Raw genomic sequence first — 12,476 nt, 5'->3', positions numbered from 1 at the left:
ATTCATGTGCCTTAATCTTTTCAAAAATTTTAGCTCCTTATCAGTCTATATTGAGTGCTATATTTTTTTCTACTCTATCTTCTGGTTCACTAATTCCATCTTCATTTGGGCCAAATCTGCTGTTTAAAACTTTCAGTGACTTTTTTTATTTCAATGATAATATGATTTCATTTCTTAACATTCCATTTTATTCGTTCAAGAGCATGTGTTTTTTTAAAAATATCTTGTTTATTCTTTTGAGTTTAGTTTTTAATTCTCCTTTTCCCTCTAAATTATCTTTAAATGCATTATTTAGAAGTAGGCTCTTCAGCTGGATTTGTTATCTCAGCTTCTATGGCTGTGAATCCTGTGTTTTGTGTCTTTTGACTATTCCTCAAAGGGAATCATTTCTTCATGCAGCTTGCAAGTTTTTTTACCGTGAGATCATCTTCAGCATTTCCCTCACTCTTATAAGTATCACAGCCACCTTAAATTGTGAAAGTGTTACAACAGTACAGTTTTAAATAGTTTCTATTAAATCACTCAAGGAATTTCATCAATTCTTGATCAATTTTGATGTTAATTTAACAGCTCAGAGAAATCCTGCACTAAGCGGGTAGTATAAATTTAGACTCTGCACCCAGGCATAATGTTGGCCTGAGGATTCAATTTTCATGCAAGAATGTTTTTCATCTGGCCCCCTAATAAAGACAAGAAAGACGAGAGGCTGTGGAGAAAGAGGAACCCTCCTACACTGCTGGTGGGAATGCAGTTTCGTGCAGCCACTATGGAAAACAGTGTGGAGATTCCTCAAAAGACTAGGAATAGACTTGCCATATGACCCAGGAATCCCACTCCTGGGCTTGTACCCAGAAGGAAATCTACTTCAGGATGACACCTGCACTCCAATGTTCATAGCAGCACTATTTACAATAGCCAAAACATGGAAACAGCCTAAATGTCCATCAACAGGTGACTGGATAAAGAAGATGAGGTATATTTATACAATGGACTACTACTCAGCCATAAAAACCGACAACATAACGCCATTTGCAGCAACATGGATGCTCCTAGAGAATGTCATTCTAAGTGAAGTAAGCCAGAAAGAGAAGGAAAAATACCATATGAGATCGCTCATATGTGGAATCTGAAAAACAAAACCAAAAACAAACAAACAAACAAAAACAAAGCATAAATACAGGACAGAAATAGACTCATAGACAGAGAATACAGATTTGTGGCTGCCAGGGGGGTGGAGGGTGGGAAGGGATAGACTGGGATTTCAAAATTGTAGAATAGATAAACAAGATTACACTGTATAGCACAGGGAAATATACACAAAATGTTATGATAACTCACAGAGAAAAAAATGTGACAATGAGTGTGTATATGTCCATGAATGACTGAAAAATTGTGCTGAACACTGGAATTTGACACAACATTGTAAAATGATTATAAATCAATAAAAAATGTTAAAAAAAAAGACAAGAAAGACAATCTTCCTTGTGCATATCTGGGATGACAGGCAGAGTGTTCCTAGTTCCTCCTTTACCAAAGAAACAACACTTCCATGTTCTGGATTTATGCAGAGGTCTTAGTTCCATCATCTCCCCCCTGCATTGTGTGGGCCAAGGGCTATTCTCTTACTACATGGGCATTAAAATCTTGGGCCCTGTTTTGGTTATCTATTGCTCTGTAACAAACTACTCTGAAACTTACTGGATTAAAACAGAACAACCAATTACTATTTCTCGTGAGTTTACAGGTTGAGCTCAGCTGGGTAATTTTTCTACTGCATGATGTTATCAGCTGGTCTCTAGTCATCTGGAGGGTTTCCTGGAGGTGAAACATTCAAGATGGCTTACTCGTATGACTTGGAAGTTGATGCTGGCTGGTGGCTGGGGGCTCAGCTGGGGCTTTTGGATAGGATGCATTGGTGCTTCTCCATATGACCGCTCAGTGAGGTTTGCTTGAGCTTCACACAGCAAGGCACCTGGGTTCCCAGAGGAGAAAATGGAAGCTGTAGATCTCTTAAGTCATAGCCTTGAGTATTACACAGCATCATTTCTGTCTCATTTTATTGGTCAGAGCATGCAACAGGCCAGCCTAGGTACAAATGGAATTTTTTCTTCTTGATGGAAATGGTGGCAAAGATCTTGTGGCCATCTTTAATCCATCTCTGACTCTATCCCGCTAGGGCCTATATCTGATCCATTTCCCTCAAACCCCTCTAACCTTCCACTCATAAAATTCTGCCATGAATTTACATTCCTTCTTGTTTTGAGCAACACAAGATTAATCAAGATTAATCATGTTTTTCCTTTTGAACTCAACTGAGCACTTAATTTTTTTTTTCATTTTAATGTAGTCCTCATTTCTGAAATTTTAGTTTAGGGGTAGCCTTGTCAGCTATCCTGCCAGAACTCTGTATTTCTTTGGTGTACTCCAACATTTAGGAAACCAAGATATGTTTGTTAAACAAAGCCAACTTTCAGTTATTATTTTTCATAAAGCAACAAGATTTTTCCGCTATGCCAATTAAGAAATTCTGCCACAGAGAAGAAAGATTTAACAATTGTACGTGTGCCCTGTGGCACCACAGGCATACAATTTGCTTGATTTCTTTCTTTTCTATCTAGGAAACATTGCTCCTAAGTTGTTCATTGTCTGCTAAGCAACTGAAAAGCTCTATCCAACAATGGTGCAGCAATTTGTCTCTCATTATTAGAAATAATTATTAGAATTAGGTCAAAAAGAAGCTCATTTGAGCCCAGTGGTTGTGCAGAATCAGGAATCACCGGAGAAAGCCAACATAATGAGTTATGATATCTGATGAGCAATAAAGCAGTGAGATGGAACCAAGAATTCATCCTGTTTCTGTTCCCATCAAAACTCTCATGTTTCTTTTAACTGCTAAGACTTCTAAAGATCCATTTGGATATGGAGTATTGTTTTGGCCCTGCTGACAAAAGGAATCCGCCCTCCTTTTAATTCCAGGGTTGTACTCATATCCATTTAGTGTGGTTCATTTCATTTCTAAATTAAATGAAATTTGCATTTATATAGCCCCTAAAATACCACATGGGATACTAAAAAGCCCTTCACGGCAGAAACAATTCACAAGCTTAGAATTGAAGTTCCCATAGCAGACAGATCTATCTTCAAAGTTTTAGACCACCTAATGCTACCTGCTCTGAGTGCTCAGTGGGTTAGGACTAGGAAGGTGGGGAAGCAAAGTTGTATGTACTTTCCCCCCAGCTTTATTAAGATACAGTTCACATAAAACATATGTAAATTTAAGGCATAGAACCTGATGATTCAATACACGTGTATATTGTGAAATGATTACCCCAGTAAGATAAGGTAACATCTCTATATTCAAATAATTATCATTTTTTTCATGGTGAGAACATTTAAGATCTAACTTTCAAGTATATTGTTAACTATAGTCACCATGCTGTACATCAGATCCCCAGAACTTATTCATCTTTTAACCGGAAATTGTTCCACAAATCTGTGGAACCCAAAAAAGCCAAAATTATAGAAACAGAGTAGATCGGTGATTATCAGGGGCTGGAAGAGTGGTGAAAATGAGGAGAGGTTGGCCAAAGGATACAAACTTCCATTATGTATGTTATGTTATATCATACCATATATCATATATCATATCATATCATATCATATCATATATTACCAAATGGCAAAAATATTTTTAAAAGAAAGAAGTGACAATAAGAAATCTGCTTCCCTAGGTGCTGATATCAAATGATACAATGTGTGTGGAAGTGCTTTAATAATAGTAAAAAGATACATGTGTGTACGTTTAATAATTACTGTCAGTGGAAGACTCAGAATTAGAATCAAAGTCTCCTGACTTAATCTGGTGCACTTTTCGCTTTACCACACTATCTGTTTTGCATATTTATGATATATATCAACAAAGAGATGAAACTGTGTAAAGAATGGATGCCTCAGTTTAGCTGCTCCATTTATGGTGATTTAATTTATGTACGTATGTATGTATATTATGTATATGTATAACATACATGTGTGTGTATTTATATATATATATATATATAAAACTTAATATCAAAAAGTAGGAAATTCAAATAACTAGATTTAAAAAGTATGTCTCACCCTACTTTTATATCAAATTACCCATATAAGTAAAATCCTAATATCAGATTTTATGTGGTAAATTACATGCTGGAGTCAGAAAGGTGTCATTCAACCTCTGAGATCTACATTAACTGTATGTTCTGGTAACTGAGATAAGCTTTAATGTAACTGAAGACAAATCACTATTTTAAAGTTATGGGAGCATTTCAGAATATGTGTATAAACCTAATGGAATGACCATTTTCTTAGATCACCCAGATCAGTCCAACCACCTGTCAATTAAACGGAAGTTACACAAGAAGCACCACATAACAAATCTTTAAACCTGCCAATTTATTGGGATGAAAAACACGGAAACTTTTAAAATACAGCTTCACTGCAGTATGTGTGTGTGTGTATGTGTGTATACACACACATACACACACACACATATATATATAATGGAATACTACTCAGCCATCAAAAAGATGAATTCTTGCCACTTGCAGCAACATGGATAGACTTTGAGGGTGTTATGCTAAGTGAAATAAGTTGAGGACAAAATAAATGAAGAAACCAAACCAAACAAAAACAAACTTATAGTATAGAGAACAGAGTAGCCGTTACTAGAGGAGAAGTGCAGGGTGGGTGTGGGGAGAGTGAAATGGGTAAAGGGAATCAACTGTGTGATGATGAGTGAAAGCTAAATTTTTGGTGGTGAGCATGCTGTAGGGTGTACAGAAGTAGAAATATAATGTACACATTAAATTTTTATAATGTTGTAAATCAATGTTATCTGAATAAAAATGTTTTCAGTAGAGCTTCAGTTCACCCAGAATTCAAGGACTTTTTAAATCATGAGTTTATGAACTCCAACTTTTTTTTAAAATAGCAGCATATTTGTGAAACAGAAGTCAAATGAATTGCTAAGAATATATAAAGGGAGGAGAAAACATTTCTCTAGCAGCATTTCATCCTTTGTTAGAATCTGGTCCAGTGAAATAGTCATTATGGCCAAAAATTGCCAGTAAATGTTACAAAAGCCAGTCTATTTCTAAATTGCCCCTAGCATTGGTTCTACCTAGCTGAGGAAGAAAATACCTATTTTTTAGTAGATGTTAAAAAAAAGTCTAAATTAAAATGCATGCATCTGAAAGACCCATGATAATGACAACTAAAAGGATATATGTCCTTTTAAGCCCCCTCCCCCCTTTTAAAGCAAAAAGTTCTCTTATGGAAGAGATTTAGAGGACTTTCCTTCTAATTATGCTCTGGAGATCGAAAAGAAGTTACCAGGTTTTCCTTCTACATAATATCAGAGTGAGACAACAAGATGATTTTGCACAGAAATGACATATGGGACAGGAAAAATTAAACATGTTTCTAAGAGGAAATGGTTATCGAAGAGATAAGAAAAATGAAACAAGATCTGACACCAAGTGTACATGTAGAAAAAATAATTTTAAAAAAACTCTGTAGCTCCTTAACCCAGAAAACCTCTCTACAGCTGAAAAGGCAGGTAGTTTGGCCACAGAATTACATTTGTTGGTGATTTTTCTCTATATCTAGGTGCAGAAAATAATTATCTGACTTCTAAGGTAATGGGAAAAAAACTTGCAACCAGTTGTGTGTGTGTATGTAGACAGACATAGAAGTAGATACTGAGATGGAGGTAGAAAGACATACTTTTTCACTATATCGCCAAATAGTTTAAACTCCATGAAATTGGGAGTTATGCCTTGAGCCTATTTATTTCTCCCCAAACGACACTCCTCCTCAGCCAGCACCTAACTCGGCTCTTCACCATTCAATAGGCATTCAATTAATATTTGCAGGATAAATTTCATCTTGGACTATCCTGAGCTACTGCTAGAGAACTACTTGTCTGAAGAGGACCTTGGCACACTGCTCAGGAGAGACACGCAGAGCAGCAGAGATGAAGCATCCATTTAAACAAGTGTCTCAGGGGTTCTGGTTCAAGAGCCCCAGGCATAAAGGTCTAAGAGATTCAGTCAAGGCTACAGGTGTCTGGAGGGCTGTAGGTTGACTTACCATAGCTCCTCACATAAGAAGACAATGTCTCTTATAAAACTCATCCTGAGGAAATAAAACTGAGCTTGGTACTCAAGTTTCACTGAAGGACAATGGTTCTTTATGAAAGGAGGGGACACAGTTTTGATTATGTGCTGCTCAAGTGGATGTCTGACTGACAAGTACTGTATCATCACAGCGGTTAGACTCCAGGGCTTTGGGTGTGAACTCGAACTTTGCAATAATTAGCTCTGTGACATTGAACAGTTTCCTTAGCCTCTCTTAGCCTCAGTTTCTTTGATTATAAAATTGGGTCATTACTGTAGAATTACACCGGTTGAAAATTACCTAAGGGTAGCTTCTGGTTTCTGACAAGTTGACAAACTACCTCCTACAAAAGTAAGAGAAAATCATAAACTGAAGAAGTAAAATTATGAAAACTGTAAGATGCCCTGAGGGGCTGAGGGTGAGTCTGGCATAAATGAGTGAGGTAACGAGAAGGCAGCTTCCTGGAGTGGAAGGCTACAGCTGCAGCAATGGACCATTGGATGGACAACTTAAAAGTCCTCCCACTACTTATTTCTGTATTTTTTTGTTTTTATTGAAGTATAGGCAGTTACAGTGTGTCAATTTCTGATGTATAGCATGATGTTTCAGTCATACATATACATATGTATATTCGTTTTCACATTCTTTTTCATTATAGGTTGTTTTTTTTTTACAAGATATTGAACATAGTTCCCTGAGCTGTACACAGAAATCCGGGCTGTCATGGGTCTGTGAGGGTGATACCAGAGAGCAAAGAAGTACTTCTGTGGTTGACAGCTAATGCAAGCAGGTGTAGTTTGGAAAGGGGAAAACAGTAGCTCTACAGTGGAGACCCCTGGCAGCTGCATCCTTAACCAAGTGATCAAGGTTTACATCATCAGTAATAAGTCACAGGTGTATCATGTATCCCTGACATGACAGAGTGAGAATGGAAATTTATCTCTGAGGTATTTTCCCCAAAACCCATAACCCCGTTCTAATTTTGAGAAAACATCAGATGCACACAAAATTGAGGAACATTCTACTAAATATATGGCCATACTATTTAAAACCGCCAGTCATGAGAAACAAGGAAAGTCAGAAACTCTCTCTGATCAGAGGCTATGACAAATAATGTGGCATCCTGGATTGGATAGTAGACCAGGGAGAAATAGCGTTAGTGGATAAACTGGTAAAACATGAATAAAGTCTGTACTTAATAGTATTAAACCAATGTTAATATCTTAGATTTGACAAATGTACCATGGTCATGTTAGATGATAGCATTAGGGGAAGCTGGATGAAGGATACATCTTTGTACTATCTCTGCAGCTTTTTTGTAAGTGTGAAATTATTTCAAATTTTTAAAATTTAAATAAAGCAGGTGGCAGGTGACTCTGCTGTCCTTAATAGTTACCCCTCCATCCCCAGGATCTACAAATCCCCAGGGCTGGAGGAGATGGCCTCATTCTTGTGCTGCTGCTTTCTAAGAGATGCCTACTGAATGCTTAAAAGAGGAGTTGCCTGGTGGGGTTCATCAAAAATGGTTTGTCAAGTTCTGTTTCTAGCAATAATAGACTAGGTTGTTTGGGGCCTACACTTCCAACTGGGGACAATAGAAATACTGGCAAGTATTTAAATGTCTTCTTCAGATTGTTGGAGAGCTACAAATGAAGCGAAGAATGGCAAGTCTAGGGATCAAGAGAGACGAAAATCTCATGAGAAATCAGCTTAGCATTTGAAGTTTTATTTCTACTCAGGCCAGAGTTAAATTCAAATGGTTGTGAAACTGAGCAGATATTTTTAAAGATTCTTGGATATTAGAGAAAAATTGGAGTTCAAGGCTTGCCAAAAAAGGGAAGATTCTGATGAATACTATGAGTTTTCCAATTGTGACAACAAACACAAAAAAAGTATATGTATGTGTGTATATGGATTTCTCTGCAACTATACACACCCATACATACATACATATATACACCAAAGGGTATAAACTTTTAGTTATAAGATGAATAAATTCTAGAGATCTAATGTATAGGATGGGGACTGTAATTAGTAATAATATGTTGTATACTTGAAATTTGCTAAGAGAGTAGATTTCAAGTGTTCTCAACCAGAAAAAAAAAAAGTAACTATGTGAAGTGATGAGTATGAAAATTAGCTTGATTGTCATTTCACAAGGTATACTTATATCAAGATACCACATTGTACACATTAAATATATATACTTTTTATTTGTCAATCACACCTGAATAAAGCTGGGGGAAAAATGAGGTCTCAGCAAGACCACAAGTTAAAAATCAACTTAGAAAAATCAATAATATTTTCCTACAACAGAAATAACTAACTAGAGGATATAATAAAAATATGTCATTCATAATGGCAATAAAATGTAAAAACGAATACAGAAGACCTCAGTGGAGAAGTTACTGAAATATATTACATGACGTGAAAGATCTGAATTTATACAGAGATATTTTATGTTCTGGGCTTCGTCAACTTAATATTGTGAAGTCATTTCTTCCCAAATAAAACTACAAACTCAAGATAATTTCTATTGAAATTACAGCTGAAAATTTTTAGGAACATGATAAAATTATTTTTGAAATTTATATGGAAGAATAAAAATGCAAGATAAAAAACATTTCTGCATAGCATAGGAACTATATTCAATATCTTGTAATAACCTTTAATGAAAAATAATATGAAAATGAATATGTGTATATGTATGCATGACTGGGACATTATGCTGGACACAAGAAATTGGTACATTGTAACTGACTGTACTTCAATTAAAAACAAATAAATAAAAAAGAATAAAAATGCACAAGTAGCTATTCAACTTTGAAAAAGAGGAGGACTTAACCTAGCTAAGATTTAAGGTATCCATAAATCCGATAGTGATAAATACCATAAGACATGGCAAAAACAAAAACAAGCAGATAGACCAGTGAAATCAAACTCTAGAGACAGACCCACAAATGGATGAAAGCTTAATCTGAAAGTGTAACACAGATTAATGGAGGAAAGAAAGATTGCTCTTTGTAGTTTCAAGAAAATTGTCTCATTATACAGAGAAATATAATGCTGTATTTCGACTATGCAGCATATACAAATGGGAGCTCAAGCTTAATGAAATATCCAAGTGTAAAAAATTAAAACTATCCAATAATAGAAGATAATGTAAGAGAATATCTTAATGATACATCTAAATGATGTAAGTGAGGGGAAGAGCTTCTTAGAATGACAACACAAAGTATAACGCAAAAATTTGACTAATTTGACTATGTCAAAAATTTTAGTTCTGTTTAACAAAGAACACCATGAAGAAATTTGAGAAGATAAAAGACGAGCACAAGCTGCTAAAGGATCCTCTAAGGAAAACATGAGTAGGGCTGAATTTCTTAGTTCTAAGACCTTAAACCAGAACGGATTTCTCTGCAACTACCCAAACTCCTCTTATATCCCAAAGCTTGGACATTTGTTGACTATTTCAAAATGGCTTATGGGCTAAAGCCTTAATGTGAAACTCAATGATATTATGATTGTTTCTTTTTAACGGATTTTTAGAAGATCATTGGTAATTGCAAATGGAAGAGAGGGAACTTAAAAAATATCTAAGCCTATCTTACCAATTAACCAAAAAAAAAAAAAAGAGCCCAAAGACTTCCCTAAAGTCACAGTCAGGTTTTTAGTTTTGTCTTCTGATAGGAATTATGAATGCAAGGGCAAACGCTAAAAATCTGCATGTTCAGATTTTCATGCGTTAAAAAATCATTGTGCATGGGATTTTATAAATTTGCTCAGCCACTTGGTGCTTTCAACACGCCTTCAGAATAAACAGGAAATAAAATGGCAATGAGTTACCTCTTACTACCTCGCTGCACATTTTCCTCTATAAATGAATGAAATTATGTTTTATTTAAATTTTTAAAATAGTGAAGATGAGTACAGTATATTAGTGTAATCACAGAGACCCAGGGGCAAAACCAGAGTAGCAAACTGCATAGCACACCTAGGGTGAGCCTGAAGCGGTCCTTTTTCTGTAAATTCAGTGATATTTCTTCCTACCAAGAGGGAAAATATTGCCTAAGAGACAACTTTTACAACCCTGAGAACCACTCTGCTAAATGCCAAAAAAAGAAAAGTTGAAATCCCCTTCCAATGCCTCAGTAATTTTCATCTAAATTTTGTAGATGGAATCAATTTCAGCGAGAACACTCATAACACTCAGGCATTCACAGCAAAGGAGCAGCCTCTTAAGCTGCATGCCCCCCAGCTCCCTCACAATCACCGCTATTTACACACTGAGCTTAACCCCTAAAAATTCCACTTGAAGGCATCACTTGGGTCTTACTGATAAATCAGAGACCCAGTGGGTCTGTAATTGGTATCCACCATCACATAATTTAAGTCCCTCTTGTATAGCTTGTACTGTTCCACCTGTGGTGGGTTGAACATGACAGAAATTCAGCTATATAATCAACTCTAGACATAAATATTGCTCTAAAAGTAAAATTGCCTTATTGTCTGACACCAGGAAAAAAAGGTTTGCTGGTAGTTTTAAAAATATGATATCAAGCATTTTTACTCTTCAAGAGAAAGTTTTAAAAATTAATATTTGAAAGAATAGAAAAGGCTGGGTGATGGCAGTCATGCAGTGACATCATTTCTGAATCTTTTCAAATTCTCACATAAAAATGATAGAATAATTAGAAAAAGTGAAAAAGACTCAGACAATATTTTCCAGTGAACTAGCCGATAAGGGATCCCCAGGAATCCAAAAATACAAGTAGGTGAGGAAAAATCACCAACAACTCTGAGACCTGCATGATATCAGCTCGTGGGAGAAAGTAGGAAGAAGCATTGGTGTGTGAAGGACTAAAGGTCAGAACTGCCAAGGTGTTCCCCTGAAAGTAGGACAGATGGCTGAGTTGAGAACATCAGCTGAAACTTCAGGGGGTTGCCCACTCCGATAGGGAATGAAAAGGACCACTGATAAGAACGCCGAAGCGGCTGGAGCAGCTGAGACCCTAAAGACTCTCCGATTTGACATACCAGAGCTCTCTTCCAGGGCAGGGTCCCATAATTTAGAAAAACTACTAAGAATAAAATCAGCATTAAGCAGGATGAGAACAACAGAGATTCAAAAAAGACAGAGTCCAGATTTTTTAGAAAGGAAGAGGAATAGAACCAAGAAATTGCAAAAAGCAAGCTACGTGTTCTTGATCACTATATGGAATGAATATACAAGGGAGCTCTGTGAAGCTAGGAAAGCTATACTGAACCCCACCTGCTCCTACAAAATGTAAGAGAATTCATTTCACATACAGATAAGCCACCAAAAATTATCAAAGCCAAATGCCATAAAAAATAAATGTCAGTAAAAAATAGAAAAAAAGAATAAGAAGCCTACAGAATAACATGCCTACAGAAATGTAATCATGCCAGAAAGACATACTCACAGAACAAGTCAAAACTTTCTAATTCAGAATGACATAAAAGTCTTTAAGAAAAAAATAAAACGCGTGAAAAGAACAGAATTAGAAAAACATAGGAGTAAGGTTACAATTCAGTGAACAATTTTAAATAAAACTTTATTTCAATATAAAGACTAAATCAGAAGGAAATCAAAGTTCATCACGCAACACCTTAAGTGAACTAGAAGCTGAACAGGAAGAAAAACATTTTTACAAAAATGAACAGAGATAAAAAGGGCTTGAAAGTATCATATTGAAGATAGCTAAAGAAAATTTAACATTTGGATAGTGGGAATTCCAGAAGAAAACAACTAAACAAAAAAGAATAGATATTACAAACTATTTATTAAAACTTTACTATTTTCAAGTTTTGAAACTACATACTGGAGGAGCACACCACATATCTGAGACTACTTGACCCAGAACGACCAACACTAACACATTTTAATAACATTACTAGACTGTAAATTTTAAAAAAATTTTAATCCTTTGGTCATGTAAACAAAAAAAAGTCTGTGAATTATAGTGAAAAAATTAGCTTGCTATCATATATTCAACATCAATGCTTTAAGCCATAAGAAAATAGAGCGACATATTTAAGATTCTCAAGAAAAGATACACGGCAAGGATTTTATATCCGGTGAAATTGACTTTCCATTATAAAGGGCAAAAACTGTCATCAACATGCAAGAACAAGGACTACTGTCCCCATGAGCCTGCCTAAGAAATCTATTGAACAATAAACCTCAGGTAACTTCTATATGCTCAGATATCATGTGTATAGTTCAACTATTCAACGTTGGGAGAGGGGACAAAGGGAAGAACATAGGCAAAAACTGTTCAACTGTTGTTAGCAATTAT

This window comes from Vicugna pacos, chromosome X, assembly GCF_048564905.1.
Source record: "Vicugna pacos chromosome X, VicPac4, whole genome shotgun sequence".
In the NCBI taxonomy this organism is placed as follows: domain Eukaryota; kingdom Metazoa; phylum Chordata; class Mammalia; order Artiodactyla; family Camelidae; genus Vicugna; species Vicugna pacos.
This window is presented reverse-complemented; position numbering follows the sequence as displayed.